The sequence below is a fragment of the Leuresthes tenuis genome, unplaced genomic scaffold (genome assembly GCF_036924035.1).
Source record: "Leuresthes tenuis unplaced genomic scaffold, fLeuTen1.0.hap1 SCAF_3, whole genome shotgun sequence".
NCBI classification, from domain to species: domain Eukaryota; kingdom Metazoa; phylum Chordata; class Actinopteri; order Atheriniformes; family Atherinopsidae; genus Leuresthes; species Leuresthes tenuis.
In genome coordinates, this window is record NW_027325357.1 from 41,213,848 (window position 1) to 41,226,960 (window position 13,113).

Genomic DNA, 13,113 nt, shown 5'->3' on the forward strand with positions numbered 1-13,113 from the left:
CTTCCCGTAGCAGCGACACCTCTGTGACTGAAAAGACTGCAACGAATGTCGCATTGACTCCAGCCACAATATATGGTCGGGACGACCGCGTGAAGTCATCAACAACGCTCGCTCGAGCCATCACGGCAACGGCGCTTGGCCTTTAAAGTGCTGCGTTAAGACCGCAGTTTCCCTTGGAGGCGGGGTTCAAATTCCACTTCTGACAATGCAAACTTCTCCAACAGAATGATTTTCACTGGCAAGGCAACCCAAGTTCACTCCTTGCTTGGCTATGCTACGTTGTATTGCTAAACTGGCACTGTATCGTCCAGTTTAAAGATTATTGCGGCCGTTTTACATCTGAAGAGTTCTTGCTTCCAAATGCTTTTTGATAAAGCTTATAGTTAGGGATGGCTCAGGTAATCCTGAAACATCCCATGTTGCCCAAGCTGCTATAGGCTTAGACTGCTGGGGGACCTCATCTGTCACACCTTTCCTCACTTTGCTCTCTTTTTCCCCCTGTTTAATTTCTCAAATGATTTTATGTACACGTGACATTATTGGGGTTATTAAACAACTTAAACAACAGCCAAGACACATGAACAGCACGTAGACCCACATAGTCACTCGAATGATCCCTGGGCCCGCCGACACTCCTCCCCCCCTCGAGGCGTGGGTTCAAATCCCACTTCTGACAAAGCAACCTTCTCCAAGAGAATGGTTTTCACTGGCAAGGCAACCCAACTTCACTCCTTGCTTGGCTATGCTATGTTGTATTGCTATTCTGGCACTGTGTCGTCCAGTTTAAAGATTGTTGCAGCCGTTTTACATCTGAAGAGTTCTTGCTTCCAAATGCTATGCCTACTATTTGTTTGCCTCAGGAGTCCTCTTAAACAACAGCCAATACACTTGAACAGCACGTAGACCCACATAGTCACTCGAAAATCCCTGGGCCCGCCGACACTCCTCCCCCCCTTGAGGCGTGGGTTCAAATCCCACTTCTGACAAAGCAACCTTCTCCAAGAGAATGATTTTCAATGGCAAGGCAACCAAACTTCACTCCTTGCTTGGCTATGCTATGTTGTATTGCTATTCTGGCACTGTGTCGTCCAGTTTAAAGATTGTTGCAGCCGTTTTACATCTGAAGAGTTCTTGCTTCCAAATGCTTTTTGATAAAGCTTATAGTTAGGGATGGCTCAGGTAATCCTGAAACATCCCATGTTGCCCAAGCTGCTATAGGCTTAGACTGCTGTGGGACATCATCTGTCACACCTTTCCTCACTTTGCTCTCCTTTTCCCCCTTTTTAATTTCTTAAATGATTTTATGTACACGTGACATTATTGTGGTTATTAAACAACTTAAACAACAGCCAAGACACATGAACACCACGTAGACCCACATATTCACTCGAATGATCCCTGGGCCCGCCGACAATAAGTGCAAGTCTTTTTTTTGCGGTCAGGATGGCCGAGCGGTCTAAGGCGCTGCGTTCAGGTCGCAGTCTCCCCTGGAGGCGTGGGTTCAAATCCCACTTCTGACAAAGCAACCTTCTCCAAGAGAATGGTTTTCACTGGCAAAGGCAACCCAACTTCACTCCTTGCTTGGCTAGCGCTATATCATCTAGTTTACAGCAACATTCTTTGTGCCGTCATGTTACTCTGAAGTCTTATGACCGCTCTGAATCGCAGGGAAGGGGCTTTGTGCATGAGAATCCTTTGTCCACAACTCAAGTTATTGTTACATATTAACATTTTGGCATGTACTAAACACCACCGTAAAACCTCCTGTTTTTCAGTCATTTTTGTGGAAAAATCGTCTGAAAACAAAACACTGGTCGTGACAAAAGACCTCGACAGATCGTCCCTGGTATGCAAAGTCATTGTTGGCTTTGGACAAGACAAGAATGAAACCACAGGATTTCTGTTGTTGGACAAAGTACTTGGAAGTGAGCTTTATGGAAGAGTGGTATGAAGGAGAGGTTAGGGGGAAGTCCTTGTTGGCTTTGGACAAGACAAGAATGAAACAACAGGTCTTCTGTTGTTGGACAAGGTACTTGGAAGTGAGATTTATGGAAGAGTCTTATGAAGGAGAGGTTAGGGGGAAGATAGAGGTCCCTGCAGGCCAGGCTTCTCGTGGTGGCAATACATGTGGTGCCAAGTGAAATGCCTTCCAAAGTGCTTTGATAAAAGCAAACAAGTGTAAGATAGTTGAATATGAGATGACAGCATGTATTGAAGGCTGGTGTAAGAGCTGCTGGTCTTGAGTGATTTGTAAGGGAGGTGACTGTTTGCAAGAGGGAAGTTGGCTGATGGTGGGTGAATTAGATTATACTTGGTGGGAGGCATGTGATAAAAGTCCTAGCTCTCCCCGTCGGGGAATCGAACCCCGATCTTCCGCGTGACAGGCGGAGATACTGACCATTATACTAACGAGGAATTTCGATGTGACAGATACAGTCGTCATTTGAAAAGACTACCGTAGCCAATGAGCGAAATAAGAGTTTTGTGTCCCATTTGAGGTGCCTTTTAAAGGAATGTTTTGAATCACGCAAAGCAATTGAGAAGAAACTAGGCATGATCTGCAGCATGCAAGTGGTGAAAAGGGCTCAACAAGAATCTCATTGTACAGGAATGTGTTTCTAACATGCACTGTATATATGACAATAAACGCTTGAATCTTGAATCTTGGTGGCAACACCCTGAAATTCTGCCTTGTGGTAGATGTAGGACACTCCGCATCATCAAAACAATAAAAAGTAGAATGTTTGCTCCAGAAGAAGCTAGACTTTTTTTTTTCCCTTTGCAGTGTTGATAAGTTGTAAATAGATTCTACTTTGGACCCTTATGCAGATTTTTCAAACCCCCGGTACCGTATCATAGGACAACAGGACAGGGCTTTTGACCGAAGCAAACTGGATTCATATCAGGCTATTTGAAGGGGGGCTATTCACATTTAGGCCTAAGATGGGTGAGAATATCAAAACAGTATTCTAAGTACCACATCAGACTATAATGGTGATAACACACCTATTGAAATTTCAACTTCTGCAGTCTCAGCTATTATGTAAGTAATGGGTGAGAATGCTCAGGAATTTGGAGGTGAGATGGGCATCATCATGCCTCTTGAAATTTCAAATTCTGGAGGCTCATCAGCTATTATGTAAGCAGAGGTGAGAATGCTGATCATTGATAACAGTGCTACTCTTCCTGCTCTTGTTTTCTTCTCCATTTTCCTCGTTGTGGAGTCGTTAGCGGTAACCTTCCCGTAGCAGCGACACCTCTGTGACTGAAAAGACTGCAACGACTGGCGCATCGACTCCAGCCACAATATATGGTTGGAACGACAGCGTGAAGTCATCAACAACGCTCGCTCGAGCCATCACGGCAACGACGCTTGGCCTTTAAAGTGCTGCGTTAAGACCGCAGTTTCCCTTGGAGGCGGGGTTCAAATTCCACTTCTGACATTGCAAACTTCTCCAACAGAATGATTTTTACTGGCAAGGCAACCCAAGTTCACTCCTTGCTTGACTATGCTACGTTGTATTGCTAAACTGGCACTGTATCGTCTAGTTTAAAGATTATTGCGGCCATTTTACATCTGAAGAGTTCTTGCTTCCAAATGCTTTTTGATAAAGCTTATAGTTAGGGATGGCTCAGGTAATCCTGAAACATCTCATGTTGCCCAAGCTGCTATAGGCTTAGACTGCTGTGGGACATCATCTGTCACACCTTTCCTCACTTTGCTCTCTTTTTCCCCCTGTTTAATTTTTCAAATGATTTTATGTACACGTGACATTATTGTGGTTATTAAACAACTTAAACAACAGCCAAGACCCATGAACACCACGTAGACCCACATATTCACTCCAATGATCCCTGGGCCCGCCGACAATAAGTGCAAGTCTTTTTTTTGCAGTCAGGATGGCCGAGCGGTCTAAGGTGCTGCGTTCAGGTCGCAGTCTCCCCTGGAGGTGTGGGTTCAAATCCCACTTCTGACAAAGCAACCTTCTCCAAGAGAATGGTTTTCACTGGCAAAGGCAACCCAACTTCACTCCTTGCTTGGCTAGCGCTATATCATCTAGTTTACAGCAACATTCTTTGTGCCGTCATGTTACTCTGAAGTCTTATGACCGCTCTGAATCGCAGGGAAGGGGCTTTGTGCATGAGAATCCTTTGTCCACAACTCAAGTTATTGTTACATATTAACATTTTGGCATGTACTCAACACCACCGTAAAACCTCCTGTTTTTCAGTCATTTTTGTGGAAAAATCGTCTGAAAACAAAACAATGGTCGTGACAAAAGACCTCGACAGATCGTCCCTGGTATGCAAAGTCCTTGTTGGCTTTGGACAAAACAAGAATGAAACCACAGGATTTCTGTTGTTGGACAAAGTACTTGGAAGTGAGCTTTATGGAAGAGTGGTATGAAGGAGAGGTTAGGGGGATGTCCTTGTTGGCTTTGGACAAGACAAGAATGAAACAACAGGTCTTCTGTTGTTGGACAAGGTACTTGGAAGTGAGCTTTATGGAAGAGTCTTATGAAGGAGAGGTTAGGGGGAAGATAGAGGTCCCTGCAGGCCAGGCTTCTCGTGGTGGCAATACATTTGGTGCCAAGTGAAATGCCTTCCAAAGTGCTTTGATAAAAGCAAACAAGTGTAAGATAGTTGAATATGAGATGACAGCATGTATTGAAGGCTGGTGTAAGAGCTGCTGGTCTTGAGTGATTTGTAAGGGAGGTGACTGTTTGCAAGAGGGAACTTGGCTGATGGTGGGTGAATTAGATTATACTTGGTGGGAGGCATGTGATAAAAGTCCTAGCTCTCCCCGTCGGGGAATCGAACCCCGATGTTCCGCGTGACAGGCGGAGATACTGACCATTATACTAACGAAGAATTTCGATGGGACAGATACAGTCGTCATTTGAAAAGACTACCGTAGCCAATGAGCGAAATAAGAGTTTTGTGTCCCATTTTAGGTGCCTTTTAAAGGAATGTTTTGAATCACGCAAAGCAATTGAGAAGAAACTAGGCATGATCTGCAGCATGCAAGTGGTGAAAAGGGCTCAACAAGAATCTCATTGTACAGGAATGTGTTTCTAACATGCACTGTATATATGACAATAAACGCTTGAATCTTGGTGGCAACACCCAGAAATTCTGCCTTGTGGTAGATGTAAGACACTCCGCATCATCAAAACAATAAAAAGTAGAATGTTTGCTCCAGAAGAAGCTAGACTTTTTTTTTTCCCTTTGCAGTGTTGATAAGTTGTAAATAGATTCTACTTTGGACCCTTATGCAGATTTTTCAAACCCCCGGTACCGTATCATAGGACAACAGGACAGGGCTTTTGACCGAAGCAAACTGGATTCATATCAGGCTATTTGAAGGGGGGCTATTCACATTTAGGCCTAAGATGGGTGAGAATATCAAAACAGTATTCTAAGTACCACATCAGACTATAATGGTGATAACACACCTATTGAAATTTCAACTTCTGCAGTCTCAGCTATTATGTAAGTAATGGGTGAGAATGCTCAGGAATTTGGAGGTGAGATGGGCATCATCATGCCTATTGAAATTTCAACTTCTGGAGGCTGATCAGCTATTATGTAAGTAATGGGTGAGAATGCTTAGGAATTTGGAGGTGAGATGGGCATCATCATGCCTCTTGAAATTTCAAATTCTGGAGGCTCATCAGCTATTATGTAAGCAGAGGTGAGAATGCTGATCATTGATGACAGTGCTACTCTTCCTGCTCTTGTTTTCTTCTCCATTTTCCTCGTTGTGGAGTCGTTAGCGGTAACCTTCCCGTAGCAGCGACACCTCTGTGACTGAAAAGACTGCAACGACTGGCGCATCGACTCCAGCCACAATATATGGTCGGAACGACAGCCTGAAGTCATCAACAACGCTCGCTCGAGCCATCACGGCAACGACGCTTGGCCTTTAAAGTGCTGCGTTAAGACCGCAGTTTCCCTTGGAGGCGGGGTTCAAATTCCACTTCTGACATTGCAAACTTCTCTACCAGAATTATTTTTACTGGCAAGGCAACCCAAGTTCACTCCTTGCTTGGCTATGCCACGTTGTATTGCTGCTGGATTCATATCAGGCTATTTGAAGGGGGGCTATTCACATTTAGGCCTAAGATGGGTGAGAATATCAAAACAGTATTCTAAGTATTACATCAGACTATAATGGTGATAAGACACCTATTGAAATTTCAACTTCTGCAGTCTCAGCTATTATGTAAGTAATAGGTGAGAATGCTCAGGAATTTGGAGGTGAGATGGGCATCATCATGCCTATTGAAATTTCAACTTCTGGAGGCTGATCAGCTATTATATAAGTAGAGGTGAGAATGCTTAGGAATTTGGAGGTGAGATGGGCATCATCATGCCTCTTGAAATTCCAAATTCTTTAGGCTCATCAGCTATTATGTAAGCAGAGGTGAGAATGCTGATCATTGATGACAGTGCTACTCTTCCTGCTCTTGACGGGGGCATTGTTTTCTTCTCCATTTTACTCGTTGTGGAGTTATTAGCGGTAACCTTCCCGTAGCAGCGACACCTCTGTGACTGAAAAGACTGCAACGAATGTCGCATTGACTCCAGCCACAATATATGGTCGGGACGACCGCGTGAAGTCATCAACAACGCTCGCTCGAGCCATCACGGCAACGACGCTTGGCCTTTAAAGTGCTGCGTTAAGACCGCAGTTTCCCTTGGAGGCGGGGTTCAAATTCCACTTCTGACAATGCAAACTTCTCCAACAGAATGATTTTCACTGGCAAGGCAACCCAAGTTCACTCCTTGCTTGGCTATGCTACGTTGTATTGCTAAACTGGCACTGTATCGTCCAGTTTAAAGATTATTGCGGCCGTTTTACATCTGAAGAGTTCTTGCTTCCAAATGCTTTTTGATAAAGCTTATAGTTAGGGATGGCTCAGGTAATCCTGAAACATCCCATGTTGCCCAAGCTGCTATAGGCTTAGACTGCTGGGGGACCTCATCTGTCACACCTTTCCTCACTTTGCTCTCTTTTTCCCCCTGTTTAATTTCTCAAATGATTTTATGTACACGTGACATTATTGGGGTTATTAAACAACTTAAACAACAGCCAAGACACATGAACAGCACGTAGACCCACATAGTCACTCGAATGATCCCTGGGCCCGCCGACACTCCTCCCCCCCTCGAGGCGTGGGTTCAAATCCCACTTCTGACAAAGCAACCTTCTCCAAGAGAATGGTTTTCACTGGCAAGGCAACCCAACTTCACTCCTTGCTTGGCTATGCTATGTTGTATTGCTATTCTGGCACTGTGTCGTCCAGTTTAAAGATTGTTGCAGCCGTTTTACATCTGAAGAGTTCTTGCTTCCAAATGCTATGCCTACTATTTGTTTGCCTCAGGAGTCCTCTTAAACAACAGCCAATACACTTGAACAGCACGTAGACCCACATAGTCACTCGAAAATCCCTGGGCCCGCCGACACTCCTCCCCCCCTTGAGGCGTGGGTTCAAATCCCACTTCTGACAAAGCAACCTTCTCCAAGAGAATGATTTTCAATGGCAAGGCAACCAAACTTCACTCCTTGCTTGGCTATGCTATGTTGTATTGCTATTCTGGCACTGTGTCGTCCAGTTTAAAGATTGTTGCAGCCGTTTTACATCTGAAGAGTTCTTGCTTCCAAATGCTTTTTGATAAAGCTTATAGTTAGGGATGGCTCAGGTAATCCTGAAACATCCCATGTTGCCCAAGCTGCTATAGGCTTAGACTGCTGTGGGACATCATCTGTCACACCTTTCCTCACTTTGCTCTCCTTTTCCCCCTTTTTAATTTCTTAAATGATTTTATGTACACGTGACATTATTGTGGTTATTAAACAACTTAAACAACAGCCAAGACACATGAACACCACGTAGACCCACATATCCACTCGAATGATCCCTGGGCCCGCCGACAATAAGTGCAAGTCTTTTTTTTGCGGTCAGGATGGCCGAGCGGTCTAAGGCGCTGCGTTCAGGTCGCAGTCTCCCCTGGAGGCGTGGGTTCAAATCCCACTTCTGACAAAGCAACCTTCTCCAAGAGAATGGTTTTCACTGGCAAAGGCAACCCAACTTCACTCCTTGCTTGGCTAGCGCTATATCATCTAGTTTACAGCAACATTCTTTGTGCCGTCATGTTACTCTGAAGTCTTATGACCGCTCTGAATCGCAGGGAAGGGGCTTTGTGCATGAGAATCCTTTGTCCACAACTCAAGTTATTGTTACATATTAACATTTTGGCATGTACTAAACACCACCGTAAAACCTCCTGTTTTTCAGTCATTTTTGTGGAAAAATCGTCTGAAAACAAAACACTGGTCGTGACAAAAGACCTCGACAGATCGTCCCTGGTATGCAAAGTCATTGTTGGCTTTGGACAAGACAAGAATGAAACCACAGGATTTCTGTTGTTGGACAAAGTACTTGGAAGTGAGCTTTATGGAAGAGTGGTATGAAGGAGAGGTTAGGGGGAAGTCCTTGTTGGCTTTGGACAAGACAAGAATGAAACAACAGGTCTTCTGTTGTTGGACAAGGTACTTGGAAGTGAGATTTATGGAAGAGTCTTATGAAGGAGAGGTTAGGGGGAAGATAGAGGTCCCTGCAGGCCAGGCTTCTCGTGGTGGCAATACATGTGGTGCCAAGTGAAATGCCTTCCAAAGTGCTTTGATAAAAGCAAACAAGTGTAAGATAGTTGAATATGAGATGACAGCATGTATTGAAGGCTGGTGTAAGAGCTGCTGGTCTTGAGTGATTTGTAAGGGAGGTGACTGTTTGCAAGAGGGAACTTGGCTGATGGTGGGTGAATTAGATTATACTTGGTGGGAGGCATGTGATAAAAGTCTTAGCTCTCCCCGTCGGGGAATCGAACCCCGATGTTCCGCGTGACAGGCGGAGATACTGACCATTATACTAACGAGGAATTTCGATGGGACAGATACAGTCGTCATTTGAAAAGACTACCGTAGCCAATGAGCGAAATAAGAGTTTTGTGTCCCATTTTAGGTGCCTTTTAAAGGAATGTTTTGAATCACGCAAAGCAATTGAGAAGAAACTAGGCATGATCTGCAGCATGCAAGTGGTGAAAAGGGCTCAACAAGAATCTCATTGTACAGGAATGTGTTTCTAACATGCACTGTATATATGACAATAAACGCTTGAATCTTGAATCTTGGTGGCAACACCCAGAAATTCTGCCTTGTGGTAGATGTAAGACACTCCGCATCATCAAAACAATAAAAAGTAGAATGTTTGCTCCAGAAGAAGCTAGACTTTTTTTTTCCCTTTGCAGTGTTGATAAGTTGTAAATAGATTCTACTTTGGACCCTTATGCAGATTTTTCAAACCCCCGGTACCGTATCATAGGACAACAGGACAGGGCTTTTGACCGAAGCAAACTGGATTCATATCAGGCTATTTGAAGGGGGGCTATTCACATTTAGGCCTAAGATGGGTGAGAATATCAAAACAGTATTCTAAGTACCACATCAGACTATAATGGTGATAACACACCTATTGAAATTTCAACTTCTGCAGTCTCAGCTATTATGTAAGTAATGGGTGAGAATGCTCAGGAATTTGGAGGTGAGATGGGCATCATCATGCCTATTGAAATTTCAACTTCTGGAGGCTGATCAGCTATTATGTAAGTAATGGGTGAGAATGCTTAGGAATTTTGGAGGTGAGATGGGCATCATCATGCCTCTTGAAATTTCAAATTCTGGAGGCTCATCAGCTATTATGTAAGCAGAGGTGAGAATGCTGATCATTGATGACAGTGCTACTCTTCCTGCTCTTGTTTTCTTCTCCATTTTCCTCGTTGTGGAGTCGTTAGCGGTAACCTTCCCGTAGCAGCGACACCTCTGTGACTGAAAAGACTGCAACGACTGGCGCATCGACTCCAGCCACAATATATGGTTGGAACGACAGCGTGAAGTCATCAACAACGCTCGCTCGAGCCATCACGGCAACGACGCTTGGCCTTTAAAGTGCTGCGTTAAGACCGCAGTTTCCCTTGGAGGCGGGGTTCAAATTCCACTTCTGACATTGCAAACTTCTCCAACAGAATGATTTTTACTGGCAAGGCAACCCAAGTTCACTCCTTGCTTGACTATGCTACGTTGTATTGCTAAACTGGCACTGTATCGTCTAGTTTAAAGATTATTGCGGCCATTTTACATCTGAAGAGTTCTTGCTTCCAAATGCTTTTTGATAAAGCTTATAGTTAGGGATGGCTCAGGTAATCCTGAAACATCTCATGTTGCCCAAGCTGCTATAGGCTTAGACTGCTGTGGGACATCATCTGTCACACCTTTCCTCACTTTGCTCTCTTTTTCCCCCTGTTTAATTTTTCAAATGATTTTATGTACACGTGACATTATTGTGGTTATTAAACAACTTAAACAACAGCCAAGACCCATGAACACCACGTAGACCCACATATTCACTCCAATGATCCCTGGGCCCGCCGACAATAAGTGCAAGTCTTTTTTTTGCAGTCAGGATGGCCGAGCGGTCTAAGGCGCTGCGTTCAGGTCGCAGTCTCCCCTGGAGGCGTGGGTTCAAATCCCACTTCTGACAAAGCAACCTTCTCCAAGAGAATGGTTTTCACTGGCAAAGGCAACCCAACTTCACTCCTTGCTTGGCTAGCGCTATATCATCTAGTTTACAGCAACATTCTTTGTGCCGTCATGTTACTCTGATGTCTTAGGACCGCTCTGAATCGCAGGGAAGGGGCTTTGTGCATGAGAATCCTTTGTCCACAACTCAAGTTATTGTTACATATTAACATTTTGGCATGTACTCAACACCACCGTAAAACCTCCTGTTTTTCAGTCATTTTTGTGGAAAAATCGTCTGAAAACAAAACACTGGTCGTGACAAAAGACCTCGACAGATCGTCCCTGGTATGCAAAGTCATTGTTGGCTTTGGACAAGACAAGAATGAAACCACAGGATTTCTGTTGTTGGACAAAGTACTTGGAAGTGAGCTTTATGGAAGAGTGGTATGAAGGAGAGGTTAGGGGGAAGTCCTTGTTGGCTTTGGACAAGACAAGAATGAAACAACCGGTTTTCTGTTGTTGGACAAGGTACTTGGAAGTGAGCTTTATGGAAGAGTGGTATGAAGGAGAGGTTAGGGGGAAGATAGTCCCTGCAGGCCAGGCTTCTCGTGGTGGCAATACATTTGGTGCCAAGTGAAATGCCTTCCAAAGTGCTTTGATAAAAGCAAACAAGTGTAAGATAGTTGAATATGAGATGACAGCATGTATTGAAGGCTGGTGTAAGAGCTGCTGGTCTTGAGTGATTTGTAAGGGAGGTGACTGTTTGCAAGAGGGAACTTGGCTGATGGTGGGTGAATTAGATTATACTTGGTGGGAGGCATGTGATAAAAGTCCTAGCTCTCCCCGTCGGGGAATCGAACCCCGATCTTCCGCGTGACAGGCGGAGATACTGACCATTATACTAACGAGGAATTTCGATGTGACAGATACAGTCGTCATTTGAAAAGACTACCGTAGCCAATGAGCGAAATAAGAGTTTTGTGTCCCATTTGATGTGCCTTTTAAAGGAATGTTTTGAATCACGCAAAGCAATTGAGAAGAAACTAGGCATGATCTGCAGCATAAAAAGTAGAATGTTTGCTCCAGAAGAAGCTAGACTTTTTTTTTTCCCTTTGCAGTGTTGATAAGTTGTAAATAGATTCTACTTTGGACCCTTATGCAGATTTTTCAAACCCCCGGTACCGTATCATAGGACAACAGGACAGGGCTTTTGACCGAAGCAAACTGGATTCATATCAGGCTATTTGAAGGGGGGCTATTCACATTTAGGCCTAAGATGGGTGAGAATATCAAAACAGTATTCTAAGTACCACATCAGACTATAATGGTGATAACACACCTATTGAAATTTCAACTTCTGCAGTCTCAGCTATTATGTAAGTAATGGGTGAGAATGCTCAGCAATTTGGAGGTGAGATGGGCATCATCATGCCTATTGAAATTTCAACTTCTGGAGGCTGATCAGCTATTATGTAAGTAATGGGTGAGAATGCTTAGGAATTTGGAGGTGAGATGGGCATCATCATGCCTCTTGAAATTTCAAATTCTGGAGGCTCATCAGCTATTATGTAAGCAGAGGTGAGAATGCTGATCATTGATAACAGTGCTACTCTTCCTGCTCTTGTTTTCTTCTCCATTTTCCTCGTTGTGGAGTCGTTAGCGGTAACCTTCCCGTAGCAGCGACACCTCTGTGACTGAAAAGACTGCAACGACTGGCGCATCGACTCCAGCCACAATATATGGTCGGAACGACAGCCTGAAGTCATCAACAACGCTCGCTCGAGCCATCACGGCAACGACGCTTGGCCTTTAAAGTGCTGCGTTAAGACCGCAGTTTCCCTTGGAGGCGGGGTTCAAATTCCACTTCTGACATTGCAAACTTCTCTACCAGAATTATTTTTACTGGCAAGGCAACCCAAGTTCACTCCTTGCTTGGCTATGCTACGTTGTATTGCTGCTGGATTCATATCAGGCTATTTGAAGGGGGGCTATTCACATTTAGGCCTAAGATGGGTGAGAATATCAAAACAGTATTCTAAGTATTACATCAGACTATAATGGTGATAAGACACCTATTGAAATTTCAACTTCTGCAGTCTCAGCTATTATGTAAGTAATAGGTGAGAATGCTCAGGAATTTGGAGGTGAGATGGGCATCATCATGCGTATTGAAATTTCAACTTCTGGAGGCTGATCAGCTATTATATAAGTAGAGGTGAGAATGCTTAGGAATTTGGAGGTGAGATGGGCATCATCATGCCTCTTGAAATTCCAAATTCTTTAGGCTCATCAGCTATTATGTAAGCAGAGGTGAGAATGCTGATCATTGATGACAGTGCTACTCTTCCTGCTCTTGACGGGGGCATTGTTTTCTTCTCCATTTTACTCGTTGTGGAGTTATTAGCGGTAACCTTCCCGTAGCAGCGACACCTCTGTGACTGAAAAGACTGCAACGACTGTCGCATTGACTCCAGCCACAATATATGGTCGGGACGACCGCGTGAAGTCATCAACAACGCTCGCTCGAGCCA

The 13,113-nt window shown here is 44.2% G+C and overlaps 5 non-coding genes across 5 annotated transcripts; 4 read left to right on the top strand and 1 right to left on the bottom strand.

Annotated features, from left to right (window-relative positions):
• The first annotated feature begins 1,437 nt into the window (after positions 1 to 1,437).
• On the top strand, positions 1,438 to 1,520 carry trnal-cag (transfer RNA leucine (anticodon CAG)). Its single transcript has one exon. It is a non-coding gene; the product is annotated as a tRNA-Leu (tRNA).
• Positions 1,521 to 2,343: 823 nt separating this feature from the next.
• trnad-guc (transfer RNA aspartic acid (anticodon GUC)) lies at positions 2,344 to 2,415 on the bottom strand. The gene has a single exon. It is a non-coding gene; the product is annotated as a tRNA-Asp (tRNA).
• Positions 2,416 to 3,894: 1,479 nt separating this feature from the next.
• Positions 3,895 to 3,977, top strand: trnal-cag (transfer RNA leucine (anticodon CAG)). The gene has a single exon. It is a non-coding gene; the product is annotated as a tRNA-Leu (tRNA).
• A 3,988-nt stretch (positions 3,978 to 7,965) lies between these two features.
• On the top strand, positions 7,966 to 8,048 carry trnal-cag (transfer RNA leucine (anticodon CAG)). The gene has a single exon. It is a non-coding gene; the product is annotated as a tRNA-Leu (tRNA).
• A 2,470-nt stretch (positions 8,049 to 10,518) lies between these two features.
• Positions 10,519 to 10,601, top strand: trnal-cag (transfer RNA leucine (anticodon CAG)). The gene has a single exon. It is a non-coding gene; the product is annotated as a tRNA-Leu (tRNA).
• The last annotated feature ends 2,512 nt before the right edge of the window (positions 10,602 to 13,113 follow it).